Source organism: Sus scrofa, chromosome 9 (assembly GCF_000003025.6).
Source record: "Sus scrofa isolate TJ Tabasco breed Duroc chromosome 9, Sscrofa11.1, whole genome shotgun sequence".
Taxonomy (NCBI): domain Eukaryota; kingdom Metazoa; phylum Chordata; class Mammalia; order Artiodactyla; family Suidae; genus Sus; species Sus scrofa.
The window spans coordinates 57306087-57319041 of NC_010451.4; the positions used below are offsets into that span (position 1 = coordinate 57306087).

General features: G+C 45.3%; 1 long non-coding RNA gene across 2 annotated transcripts in view; it reads left to right on the forward strand.

The window, feature by feature from the left end:
• The window catches only part of LOC110255461, a 63815-nt gene that overhangs the window by 21964 nt on the left and 28896 nt on the right, over positions 1-12955 (forward strand). The window lies entirely within an intron of this gene.

A 12955-nucleotide genomic window follows, 5' to 3' on the forward strand; every position in this document is an offset into this window, starting at 1 on the left:
CCCCTTCGTGTGAGGAGGTCCAGTCCGTCCTCCTGCCTTCCCTTCTTCTTCTTCATATGAAAACGTTTTTATAGGCAGTATGGTGGCAGATGTCTTATGAGAAGGAGTGGACGAGGGTGACCAAGGAGATGTGAGGTCACCGCAGACTCTGGACCAATGGGGAGCATAGATAGTGGGAGCTGCTCCCAGCTCTTCTTCTGTTACAGCTCAGAACAGACTGTCACTGGGGTTCCAATGCCTAATTTATTTTCTGGAGCCCTCTTGGAGTGGATGAGGAGCCAAGACTGCTAGATCAGGTCTTAACTTTATTACGCCAATGTAGAGTCAGAGACCAATGATGGCAAACCTGGGATGCAGAAAATTCTTACAACACAATCAGGACCCAGCAATTCCCTGGCAGTTGGGTTGGATCTCATGGATGTGGCATTTTTGGGTGATGGTCTGTCCTGCTGTGGAACAGGCACAGATACTCAGCCTGGAACCCTTGGCTTCCACAGGCTCCAGTTAGTGGCTAAGGGTGCTACCATATGGGGTTCCTTTTCTCCCTGATTGGGAGGCCTGGGGGCCATGCAGATAGATAGCAGAGGGGTGATGGAGCAGTGTGGTTCAGGGGTTTGGGCTTCTTGAAGCCTTCTCAGAACTGTATCTGATTTTACCCATGACCAAAGCCAGGGCTCTGGGGCCTAGCAGGCCACCAGTCTGTTCTCTGACACAGCCTGTGAGTGGCTTTTCTGGTACCTCCTTTCTGGCTGCCAGGAGCTCTGGTAGCTTTTTTTCAACAGCTTGTCATTCAGAGGAAAGGGACCGCCCACTTGTCTGCATTCTCTGCCATACATGGGAAAAAGTATGACAGGATTTGAATTGTTTTTCTTCCCTGTGGGATAGGGTATTTTAGGTTTGATTATTTTTCACCCTGCCTCATTCCACAAAGCACATGAGGTGGCTTGCACAAATGCATGGAATATAAAGGAATGAAAATAAATAATAGAGTAAGTCAGGGTGATGGGAAAATATTAATCAAATGAAGCCATGAATAATTTTATCACCCCCAAATGCACACCCCCTGGTCATGTATGTATCCTAGGGTTGGACCATAAATTTGTACTTATGATGAAGTTAGTCCTAAGATACAATTCAATAAAAGCACTTATAACCAGGGGATAAACCATGCAATGTTTAAATTCAGAACAGAACATAATTTTTTTTTTTTTGTCTTTTTAGGGCTCCACCTTTGGCATATGGAGGTTCCCAGGCTAGGGGTCCAATGGGAGCTACAGCTGCTGGCCTATACCACAGCCACAGCAATACAGGATCTGAACCACACAGGATCCTTCCCACATCATGGCAAGGCCGGATCCTCAACCCACCGAGAGAGGCCAGGGATTGAACCTGCATCCTCATGGATGCTAGTCACATTTGTTTCTGTTGAGCCATGATGGGAACTCTCCAGAACAAAACAGAAACTGTATACCTAAGAGCAACTTTTTCACTTTTCTTTATTAGTTTTAATATGCTAGTTGGTTCGTACAAAAGGATACTCACAACCTGTATGCAAATTATCCATGGCAGTGGTACAGTAAATACCCTTGAACCTGCCCTCGGCCACAGCCACAGGACCATGCGTTCCCTGACTCGCAGCTTCCCTGGTGCTCCCTCCCCATCCCTTTGTCCTGCTGCTTCTCTCCTGCCAGAGAGAATCACTATCCTAAATTTTCTTTACCAGTCTTCAGATTTTTCATTTTGTTTTATCCTAAATGCATAAATCCATACATGATATTTTGTTCAGTTTGGCTCTAAGTTTTATTGAAATAACATACAGATCGAAGTCTTCTGGGATTTTTTTCTTTTCCATTGAGCATTATTTGCTAGATTCCTTACAGTTGATTCCTGTATGTGCAGTCTCTTTTATTGCTTTGTAACCATGCTTTTTGTGAACATACCACCTTTTATCTACTCTCTGCTGTGGACCCTTTCACTAGCTTCTCATACTGTGCTGTTAAGAATATTGGTGCTGGGGAGTTCCTGTTGTGGCTCAGCAGGTTGTGAACCTGACTAGTATCCATGAGGATGGGGGTTCCATCCCTGGCCTCACTCAGTGGGTTAAGCATCTGGTGTTTATATGAGCTGTGGCGAAGGTCACAGACATGGCTTGGAATCCTGCCTTGCTGTGGTTGTGGTATAGGCCGGTGGCTACAGCTCTGATTGGACCCCTAGCCTGGAAACCTCCATATGTCACCGGTGTGGCCCTAAAAAAGGCAAAAAAGAAAGAAGAATATTGATGCTGAAACTTTTTTTGGGAGATGTCTCCTGGTACCCATATTCCAGAGTGTGCCTAAGGTCATATATAAGTAGAATTATTGGGCAGTCTTTATAGGATAATGCCAAAGTGTTTCCAAAGCTGTTGTACCAGGGTACAGTCCTGCTGGTAGAGTATGACCTTCCTCAAGTCCTTATTCTTACAAATATATGATATTGTCAGGTGTTAATTTCTATCAGTGTAGTGGCAGAAAGGTGATATCATGGGGCATTAACTGCATTTCCTTGACTGGTAAGGCAGTTGAATTTCGTGTATTTATTTGTTTTATGCTTTTCTTCTTCTGAGAAGCATCTTTTCTTATGATGAATTTTGCAGATTATTTTACTGGCTCTTATTTTCTTATTGATTCATAAGAATATTTTACGTATCTTCTCTTAGGCCAACTTTCCTTTTCCTAGCCAGGCGATTTACACATTTACTCTTGTGACTTCAAAAATTTTTTCTATAAGTTGATTACTCACAAATCTAAGTATTCAGCCCAAGGCTTTCTTCGGAGCGCCACACCCATGAGTCCAACTGCATACTCAACGTTTTTACTCCAATGTCCCTGTAGGATTCCGAGGTTCGACATGTCCAAAATTGAGCTCATTGTCTTCCCACCCTGGCTGAATGCTTCTATTTTGTTTTCTGTCTCTGGAACATCAAGATCAATGACACAACAATCAGGTGTGTCCAAGCTCCAGACCTGAGTATGGTTAAATCAGACTCCCTCATATGCTGTACCCAGTCCATCAGTTAGGATACTAATGCCATTCCTGTCTCTGCATCCCCAATGCTTCTCCTTTATTCAGTGATCACAGGAAACCTAATCCCTGCAGGGCCTCCCTAACTGGACTGCTGGCCTGTTGTCTTGCTTCCCTGCAATCCATGCCCTGCATTGGAGCCAGGTGATATGTTTCTAAAGCATAGTATGTGGTTAGGTTACTCCCTGGTTAAACAGTTCTCATGGCTTCTCTTTCTTGCCGAGGTCTAAACACGTTGCGGCCCAAGAGACTTATCAGGCCCCAGCTCTCTCCTCGTTCCCCATCTATTGTCCAGTCTTCTGCTTGCTCTGGGCTCAGTGGTACCCAGATATGGTGGAAGCTGACTTTCCCAATAAGTTAATACAAGATATTAAGAATGGAAAAAATGATATGTACATGGGATGCATATTTTATTTCAAAAGACACGGCTGTACATTTATTCAGCAAGGTTTTGAAATAGGGCCAAGACCTTTTCTGGGAGTGTAAGTTGATGGGTGTTGAGAGTCATATTTCTTGCATAAACCACACCAATAATGGATTATTTATGATTTCCAGTTACAGTCTTTCAAAAAGAGGATCAGAGACCTGACATTTGTGAAGCGATACAAGTGAAGAAGTCTACATTTTAAAGAATTTTTTCCTCCCCCAAACTCTTAAAAGTTTTTTTATCCATATCTCATTCAATAGTATTTTTCTTTTCAGGATTCACCTCCATGAAATCTTTTCAAAGCGCTAGAATACTTAGAATAAAAACAGCAACTTTCTTTTTTTGTGGTCCTATTTCATGACTTTACATGCTATCTAACTATATTGTATAATTAGAATAACACTAAAACCATCATAGATAGCTCTGGGGACAAATTCAACATCCCCTTGAGCATTTAACTCCTCGGGGGGAGCAGAAGTACACAGGCTCACATCCTTGCAGGCTCAGGGTATCATGGGGGCCAGTTAGTTTGTTTTACAAATAAGTTAATATAAGTGAACGTTGCTTGAGACAATGTCTACTCTATTCGCAGTTTTTTAAATTGCTCATCTCCAGGCTTTTGCCTGGGTAGTTTCTTCTGCTTGAGATCTTGGTTTCCATTTAGTTCCCTCCTATTTCTTCTTCATGTCTCTGTGTACTTATCACTTCATCGCACAAGCTGTCTCTGACTCTCCAGGTCTTGGATAGAAACCTCACTCTCCGCTACCATAGGTTTCTGTCTTCCTCTCTTAGAGTTCTCAACATTCTGGGCCAGGGTTATTCTTTTTTATTGGGGTCTATTCTGTGCCTTGTAAGAAGTTTAGCAGCATCCCTGGCGGACATTACAAATGTGTCCTGGGGGACAGAATTGCCCCGGTCGAGAATCACTGCTCTAGATTATAAATGTTTGTTGAGTGACTGAATGACCTTATTAATTGGCCTGATACAAAGTTGAACAGCAATAAAGCAGCATATAAATTTAGGAGAATAGTCAGGTGCTATTTCAGGCTATCTCTATCCTACAATTACATTTCATTGAATTTTTTTTTTATTCAGAGCTTGGCTGTCAACCTGGGAAGTTGTTTTTATTGCCTGCAAGAAAAAGCGATGGTGTTTTGTATATTTTACATTATTTTTTAGCCTGCTGCAAGCCTGTCAGTCCTTCATCCCACTGTGCCATCTGCCTGAATCTTAGGGCTTCGTAGTGAGAAAAATACATTCCAGCGTCAACTGAGATCTACAAATACATTTCCAAGTATGTTTTGATCACCATGCTCCTGAAGTTAGTGCAGGCATGAATATACATAAGGAAGGAGGGCTGGGTTAGAAGCATAGTTAGCTTAGCACCCACGCTATTCAACCATCTCTCTGCACCCCATGAGGACCAGCTCACCCAGCCTCTGGGTGGGGATCATTTTCACATTTCCTGGACACTATCTCACCTATCTACGATAATTTTACTCATTTATTGGACATTTTTTTTTTTTACAGTTTTTTTTTCATTTTTGGCTGCCCTGTGGCATATGGAGTTCTCGGGATAAGATCTGAGCTGCAGTTGAGACCTGTGCCACAGTTGTGGCAACAACAGGTTCTTCAACTCACTGTGCCAGGCTGGGGATTGAACCTGTGTCCTGGCACTGCAGTGACTCTGCCGGTCCCATGTGCCACATCAAGAACTCTTTGACAAATATTTTTGAGCACTTAATATTTTGAGTCAGACACTGGACTAAATGCTGGCCATCATACGTAAGATATGTGATTTACCTAAAAATAAGTTAGGGTGGTAGGGACATTAGGCCATCATTGGACTAAATGCTGGTCAGAATCCCTCCATGTTATCTAGTTTATACCTCCTGAGATTTAAGGGAATGTTGGGAGGTGATTAAGAAGACAAAGAAACAGGGATTTCTTGTGGCTCAGCGGTAAGATCCATGAGGTCACAGGTTCGATCCCTGGCCTCGCTCAGTGGGTTAAAGATCCAGTGTTGCCATGAGCTGCAGTGTAGGTCACATATGCAGCTCAGATCCCGCATTTCTGTGGCTGTGGCATAGGCTGGCAGCTGCAGCTCCGATTAGACCCCCAGCCTGGGAACCTCCATATGCTATGGGTGCACCCCTGAAAAAAAAAAAAAGAAGACAAAGAAATGGTTCAGAGGCTCCCTGTCTTGCTTGAGGAAGGCTCTGAACATCAAGGTTCTCGTCTGTGGGAGAATCAGCTCCAAGGTAGCAGGTCTTATCTAGCAAAGGGTCTCTCACAGCTCACAGGTCCAGGCAGTACAGACTGCCTCCCTGACTTGCGTGCTGTCAGCCCCATCAGTGACCAGCGGTCCTGTGCACTGTTCCTGAGACCCTCCCCTCTGCCCCGAAGTGTTCTTGTTCCTGCTATTCCCGGGCCTTCAGGACTAGGAAATCCCTGCCTACCAGCCTCTGCTTGGGGAAGGTGGGCTTACCTGAACACTCCCAGGAATAACCACTGTGGTTTGTAATTTTTTTCCCCTTGAGCTGTTTCAAATAGCAAGTTCGAGGGACAAAGCTCAGATTAGCTTTCTGTCAGCTGATTGCCTGTGGAGGATCAAAGGGAAATTCCTACAGGGCTCCCTGCTCTGGTCCACCCTGGCTTCATTTTCCATCTCTGATGCTTCCAGCCCTGCAAATATACACAGTGTCACCATGGCGACTCCAGGACAGATAGATACACGTGAAAAGCGCATGAGGCAAATCTCTCCTCTGATGCTCTGTTCGGAGGGAAAGAAACCTTTAAAAGCTTTCAAAGGCGTTCCCATGGTGGTTCAGCTGAAACAAATCTGACTAATATCCATGAGGATGCAGGTTCGATCCCCGGCCTCGCTCAGTGGGTTAAGGATCTGGCATTGCCGTGAGATGTGATGTAGGTCGCAGACATGGCTTGGATCTTGAGTTGCTGTGGCTGTGGTGTAGGCCGGCAGCTGTAGCTCTGATTCGACCTCTGGTCTGGGAACTTCCATATGCCACAGGTATGGGCCTAAAAGTCACACACAAAAAAAGGCTTTCAAAGCCACCACGGTTTACCTCCTGATTTTCACACAAGCGCATCACAGCCTTTCCCTTGTCTTTTGCTTTGCTCACAGAAGTATCTTCAAGCTCAGGGAGATGACACTTCGGGATGAACAGAGCCTCATACCCTCATACCCCTCATACTCCTTGAGTGTCTGACATTGACCCTCCCGTCCCGATTCCCACCCCGTCGAGGCCGTCACCTCCTTACATCTGGGTCATTCCCTCTTCTCCTTTGATGCCTCTGCCCACCTCCTCCCCAGCCCCTGGCCTGTTTACTGATATGGACTCATCTTCCCAGCACCATTCCTGAGGGACCTGGTTCTGGCCATGTCACACTGGGTTCTGGCTTATGTCCAACATGTCTTTTTCTCCAGGTGAAAGCAGGCTTAACTGAATACTAAGCAGTGGCAAAGAAAAGAGCATAGCAGCAGAGAAATGGGGAGGGGTATGAAGATTGGGGGGGATTAGGGGGAGGCACTGGAGGCAGAAGTGCAGTTGGGGAAAGGGGAATGAAGGGCAGGGCTCTTACATCAGCCCCACCTCGAGAGGTGTGTCTGGAAGGATATACCCGATCACTTGCTAATACATTTTAGATGCAGTGCTGGGGAAGGAAGCTGCCCTCTGGTTTTGCAGTGAAAGGCTGGTTGATGGTGGCCACTTGCCAAGGCCTGTGGTAGCAGGAGGGGTTCCCTTCCTCTGAAATAAATGAGTGCTTCCCTAATGGGGGGTATGGAGAAAGTCGATGACCAGAGGCCTCTTTGGAGGAGGAGCAGTAGATCTGATAGATCAACTTTCATCCAAGTCACCCCTTGGTTCTAGAAGGATGGTCCAGCCACTTTGTCATCAAGCCCCTATTCTCTGTCTAGCTTCCGGGATTTGCCTTGACGTTGCTCAGACCGACTCTCACTCCTGCTTCTCAGCACACCCCTCCTGCTGCGGCCAGGCAGATGACCTTTTGAGTCCTTGAAGGCAGCATCCTACTGCCTGCTCCCCTGTTTTGCATCCTGCCTCCTGCTTCCTGAAATTACTCTCGGTAAAGGCCAAGTTCAGGACCCCTGCCTCCACCAGCCTGCGGATAGCTCCACCCTGGGGGATCTCTCTCCTACTTATGTGCAGCCCTCGCCCCTACCTTCTGCACACACATCTTATCTTCATTCTTGGCTTTCTGTGTGTGAGGCCTATCCCGTGGTAGACGGAGCTCCTAGCTCAAGGCAGTGTTCTGTTTGCGGAGCCCCAGGGACAGGATCAGGCTTGTGGGGAGCGCTTTGCTACTATCTGCTGAGATTCTGTTTTTTTCAAAGTTTGCATGCAGATGTGGCGTGTTCTTGGTCGCCTGTCTAGTTGCAGTCCCTCTTCTGTCTGGGTCACAGAACTCGGTGTTATTCCAGTAGCCTTGTATTCCAGCTGAAAGGCCACCTTTCCCAGGCCACTACCCAGCTGAAAGTTAAAATGAAAGGCAAGCAAACATTCTTGGGCAGGACTTCCAGGAGACTATCTTAAGAGGAGGACAGAGTTAAGTGTTCTGCAAATATTTTTTTTCCCTCAATTTGCAGCTTATCATTTTCTTTTCTTATTTGTCCCCCATTTAAAAAAAAATTTGTTGAAGTGTAGTTGATTTACAATGTTGTGATAATTTCTATTGTACAACAGAGTGAGTCAGTTATACATGTACACACACCCATTCCTTTTCAGATTTTTTCCCATACAGACCATCACAGAATATTGGGTAGAGTTCCTTGTGCTATGCAGCAGTCCCCTTTGGCCAATCAGTCCATATACCATGGTGCGCATGTGCCAATTCCAAACCTCCAGTCCATCCCTCCCTGACCACCCCCCAACACACACGCACACCTGACCCCTTTGGTAACCATAAGTTTATTTTCAAAGTCTGTGAGTCTGTTTCTTTCTGCAAATAAGTTCACATGCCTTATTTAATTCTTTTTTATGGCTGAGTAATAGTCCATTTTATATATGTACCACATCTTCTTTGTCCATTCCTCTGTCAATGGACATTTGGTCGCTTCCATGTCTTGGCTATTGTAAATAGTGCTGCAATGAACACAGGGGTGCATGTACCTTTTTGAATTACGGTTTTGTCCAGATGTATGGCCAGGAGTAGGATTGCTGGATAATATAGTAGTTCTATTTTTAGTTTTTTGAGGGCCATCCATACTGTTTTCCATAGCGTCGTATCAATTTACATTCCCACCAACAGTGTAGGAGGGTTTCCTTCGTCTTTTTATTTTCTTAACAGTATCTTCCAAAGAATGAAAGCTTTTAGTTTTCATGAAGTCCAGGTGGTCACTTCTCTCTTTCATGCTTCCTTCTTTTTGTCTCATAGCTAAGAAGTCTGCCTAACCCATGGCCACAAAGACTTTCTCCTGTATTTTCTTCTAGTATATATCTAGTTTTAGCACTTACTTTGAAGCCTCTGATCCATTGAGTTAACATTTATGTGAGGCGTGTGGTAAAGGTCAAAGTTATTTTCTCCTTTTGGGCCCAGGGATGCCCATTGTTCTGAGTGCCATGTATTGCAATGACCCAAGTTTCTACTTAGCCCAAGAGACCTCTACAGTTGGGCCTCAGCGGGTCCTAGAGCCACTTGAACTTGCATGTGACATTTGTGGGCATGTGCACATGTGACTTAGGAATGGAAGGGTGGAAGTTGAGCTGATCTGCAGCTTTTACTGGGTTCTGGAAGGAGCCCCTGTCTCTCAAGAGGGTGCAGGTCTCCACTCTAATGTAACCCAGACTTCTTCACCTCACTGGACAAAGGCGACCACAGAAGAAAAAGATGTCAAACACTGCATGTGAGCTGCTTTGGAGTTCCTGGGAAGAAAACGATATGATCTGTTGGGAGCAAGCCTGTACAAACATACACAAATTATTCTTAATAATGGTATGAAAGCCAAGGCAGTAAAGCTTTGTAAAATCTGATGCTAGGCATCTTTAACTTAAACATAATTCAAAGCGACTGCGTGTTTGTTTCAAAGTTCACTCTTCTGGGCCACTGTGTTTAAATGGAAGAAGCTTACTGACCAAGAGTGTTTAAAATGAAACCCTAATTAAGGGGATTTTGTGAATGTGGCTGAAATGAATATTCAGAATTCAGAGTCTTGTAATCCCCAAAGTCCAACGGGCTCTAATCCCCTTGCCAACTAGAATGAGATATTGAAAACAGCGAGCTATCCCTAGAGCTACAGGACACCCACTGCCCTGGGTTTGAGGAACAGAGGCTGCTCCCCACAAGGGTGAGGACGGCACACACCTTCCTGAAAGAGGGCTGGACACTAGTGGAATCTCATTTCCCTTGGCAGCCTCTTGCCCCATATTTCCCAAGACTTTTCTTCAGGCCACCCATCAGCTGGCCTTCCCAGATCTGTTTCCAGAGCAGCATCTACCGAGACCCAGACCATGTTCCCAGGGCTCCCCTGATGCATGGAGGCCACAGACCCGAGCGCTGGAAGCAATCGTGGATGTAAATTAAAGGGCCAGAGTGCTGGAAGCTGCTCTGGCCCTTTAATTTGCAGTGGACAGCACCGGAGCCCAGAGAGGTGAGGTCACTTGCCCAAGGTTACACGTGTAGAGGTAGACCTAGACCTGGAAATCTGGAAGCTGGTGTCCTGACGTCTAAGCAGTGTTCTTTCTTCTGTGCAGAAGAGAAAGATGGAAAAGCAAACAGATCACCAAGTCAACCAGAGCTGGGCTCTGGTTCTGACTTTTTCCCTGTAACCTGTGTCACTTTGGAAAAGTCACTTAACTTTCCTAATCTGCAGTGTCCTCATCTGAAAATGGAGATACGTATTCAGCAAATATTGATTAAGCACCTTTTCTGGATTGGCACATGCTGCTTTGGGTTTGGGCTATATAGGGAGTGAGACAGGCCAAATCCCCTGGCCCAAGACATGGAGCTTATATCCTAGGGCATGTGAAGGGCAGTGCAAGGCCTCTCTGGGAAGGTCATTGCCGGCATTGAATGAGATCGTAAATGTGAGTGTCTTAATATAGTTCTTTGCAAAGTAGACATGTAATAAATGGTAACTATAATTATTACTCTATATTCCATATATATTTGAAATATATGTGCTATATTGTGAACACATACATACTATATATTCCAAATATATATACTATATGTTCCAAATATATATATGTGTATATACATTCATAGTCTCTCCAAAGAAGGCAGACTTCCGGGGTGGCAGGGTCCTGTCTCTGTTTTCTATCCAGTACCAGTGTTTAGGCTTCCCCAGGCAGCCCCTGGCAGTCTTTTCAGGGACTAGAGTACTGCTCTAACTTACCTTCAAGTTCTCAAGTATGGTCTTCACTTCTGATGGCCTCCTGATTAATGCAAATGCTACCCTTAGTTCCTCAGCTCTTCTAAAAGCCTTTTGTATAGAAGCCAGTGACACTCTGCCAGCCCCCTGTGCCCCGCAGCTGACATTTCCCCTGTGGCCCACTCAGCTCCTTTGTGCTCCTCTGGCCCTGCTTTGGTTCTGACTTGGCCAGCCATTCAGCTCCATCCCTTACGTGGCCCTGGTTTGCTCTCTCTTGCTCAGCCCTGCTGTCCTCCCAGGCCCCTGGCAAGCTGCCGATAATGCTGTTCCAGTCAGCACTCCAGCACCAGCCCTTAGAGCACAGAGTACTCTCCCTGCCTCTGTCTCACCCCATCTCAGGCCACAGTCTATTCTAAAGCAGTGGGACTTGGGGTGGGGGGTGGGGAGGAGAAGAGTACTTGGCATTAGAAGCTTGTAAATTCTCTACTCTATCCACTGACCCTCACATATGGGGCAGCATGAGCTTTGACTTTGGTGGGTAGAGAGATAGCTGTTTAGAAAGGAGAGAAAGCAGGAATGAGAATGACCCATGAACACTCAGCAGAGGGCTCCTGAAATCATGTCTCTCCTTCCCTGGTCAAATCTCAGTGATGTCCTTGTGAATGTCCCCTGAATATTGGTGTCTGTTTTACCAGTTCAACTCCCAGGCTCTCCAGACCAGAGAAGGTTAGGGTTGTAAAATGAGCCATATAAGTTTAAGAGTGTGTTTCTGGATGACAAGCCAGTTTCTGGACAGATTGTGTCTCTTTGTCGTCTCTTTAGCAAATAGAACTGAGAATTAGGTAACAATAATAGCTAAAAATTATTCTAAGGATCTTAGACATATTAACTTATTTAAGCCTCAAAAGAACCCTATAAAGTGGGTGCTTATCATTCACTTTATTATAGAAGAAGGAACCAAGGCATCAAGTGGTTCCAAGTTCCAAGGAACCTCCCTGATCCAAGGATATGCCGCTGAGGTCCAACCCCTGCAAGTTATCTCCTGAGCTATCCTGTGTTGCCACCTATGATCCATTTATTACCAGAGAAATGACTTTTATCTTATCCCAGGCGGGAGCAGTAATTTCACACAAGGGTGCATTCCGTCCACGTTCTATTGTCAGAAACTGTTACCAGGGAGGCCGTGAAAGGGGAGGAGCAGGGAACCATGCCAGGCTGTGGTTTTCCTTCCTGCTGCTTTGGGGCAGGAAGGGCATCTTCCCTTGGAAAGTTGGGACATAGCCTTCCATCTCTGTAGACTGGCATCTTCTGATCCTTCCAGCTGGGAAGGCTCCCTCCTTGTCCAGGCTGTCTCTGTTCAAAAGAACTCATTCAAATATCCCAGAAGATTTGTAAATCAAGGTGCACTTGAATGAGAAGTGATTGTTCTGATTGGAAAACTGGGGGTCAGGGGCTGGACATGTATACCTCAGCCCCTCTTCTCCCTGTGCTTCTTGCATCTACAAAAGCACTCCTATTGCCCTGTCTTTCTCCAACAGAGACTTGAGAGGGTGGGCCCTGCTTCTGCAGGTGAGGCATACCTGGTCTAGTACTGCCATGGCAGAGTGGTTAAATCTGTGAATTTCAGAGTTCAGTGTTGGGGAGCCCATTGTTGCTGCATATCCAAGCCATGTTTCCCAATAGCTATTTTAGTAAGAAAATTAGTATTATTATCTTTCCCTTTCAGTATACACAGGGAAAGGAGAGCTAACCATTTCCTTTCCTATCACTATAGTTAACCAAATCAATTATGAAGTCCGGTTAAAAATATACACATGTACATATACACAAATACACATGCATAAAGAGTTATCAATCAAGAGTCACAAGTTTTTCAAAAAAGTATGCATGTGGTGATTTTACATTCTTCCTCTAAGCTGAATCTGCTGTGCTTGGGAGCTGGACTTTTAGGAGGTGAAGAAAATCTGAGTGTCCTAAAGTAAAGTATCTATTGTCTATGGAGCTGAGTTTTCCCTAATCTAACTTTCCAAGTTGACAGGATAGAATGCAGAAGTAGGCTCAGAGCAGGGGAAACTTGAAGAGGTAAGTGGTAGTGCCAAGACAATAGTGGGCGGGAC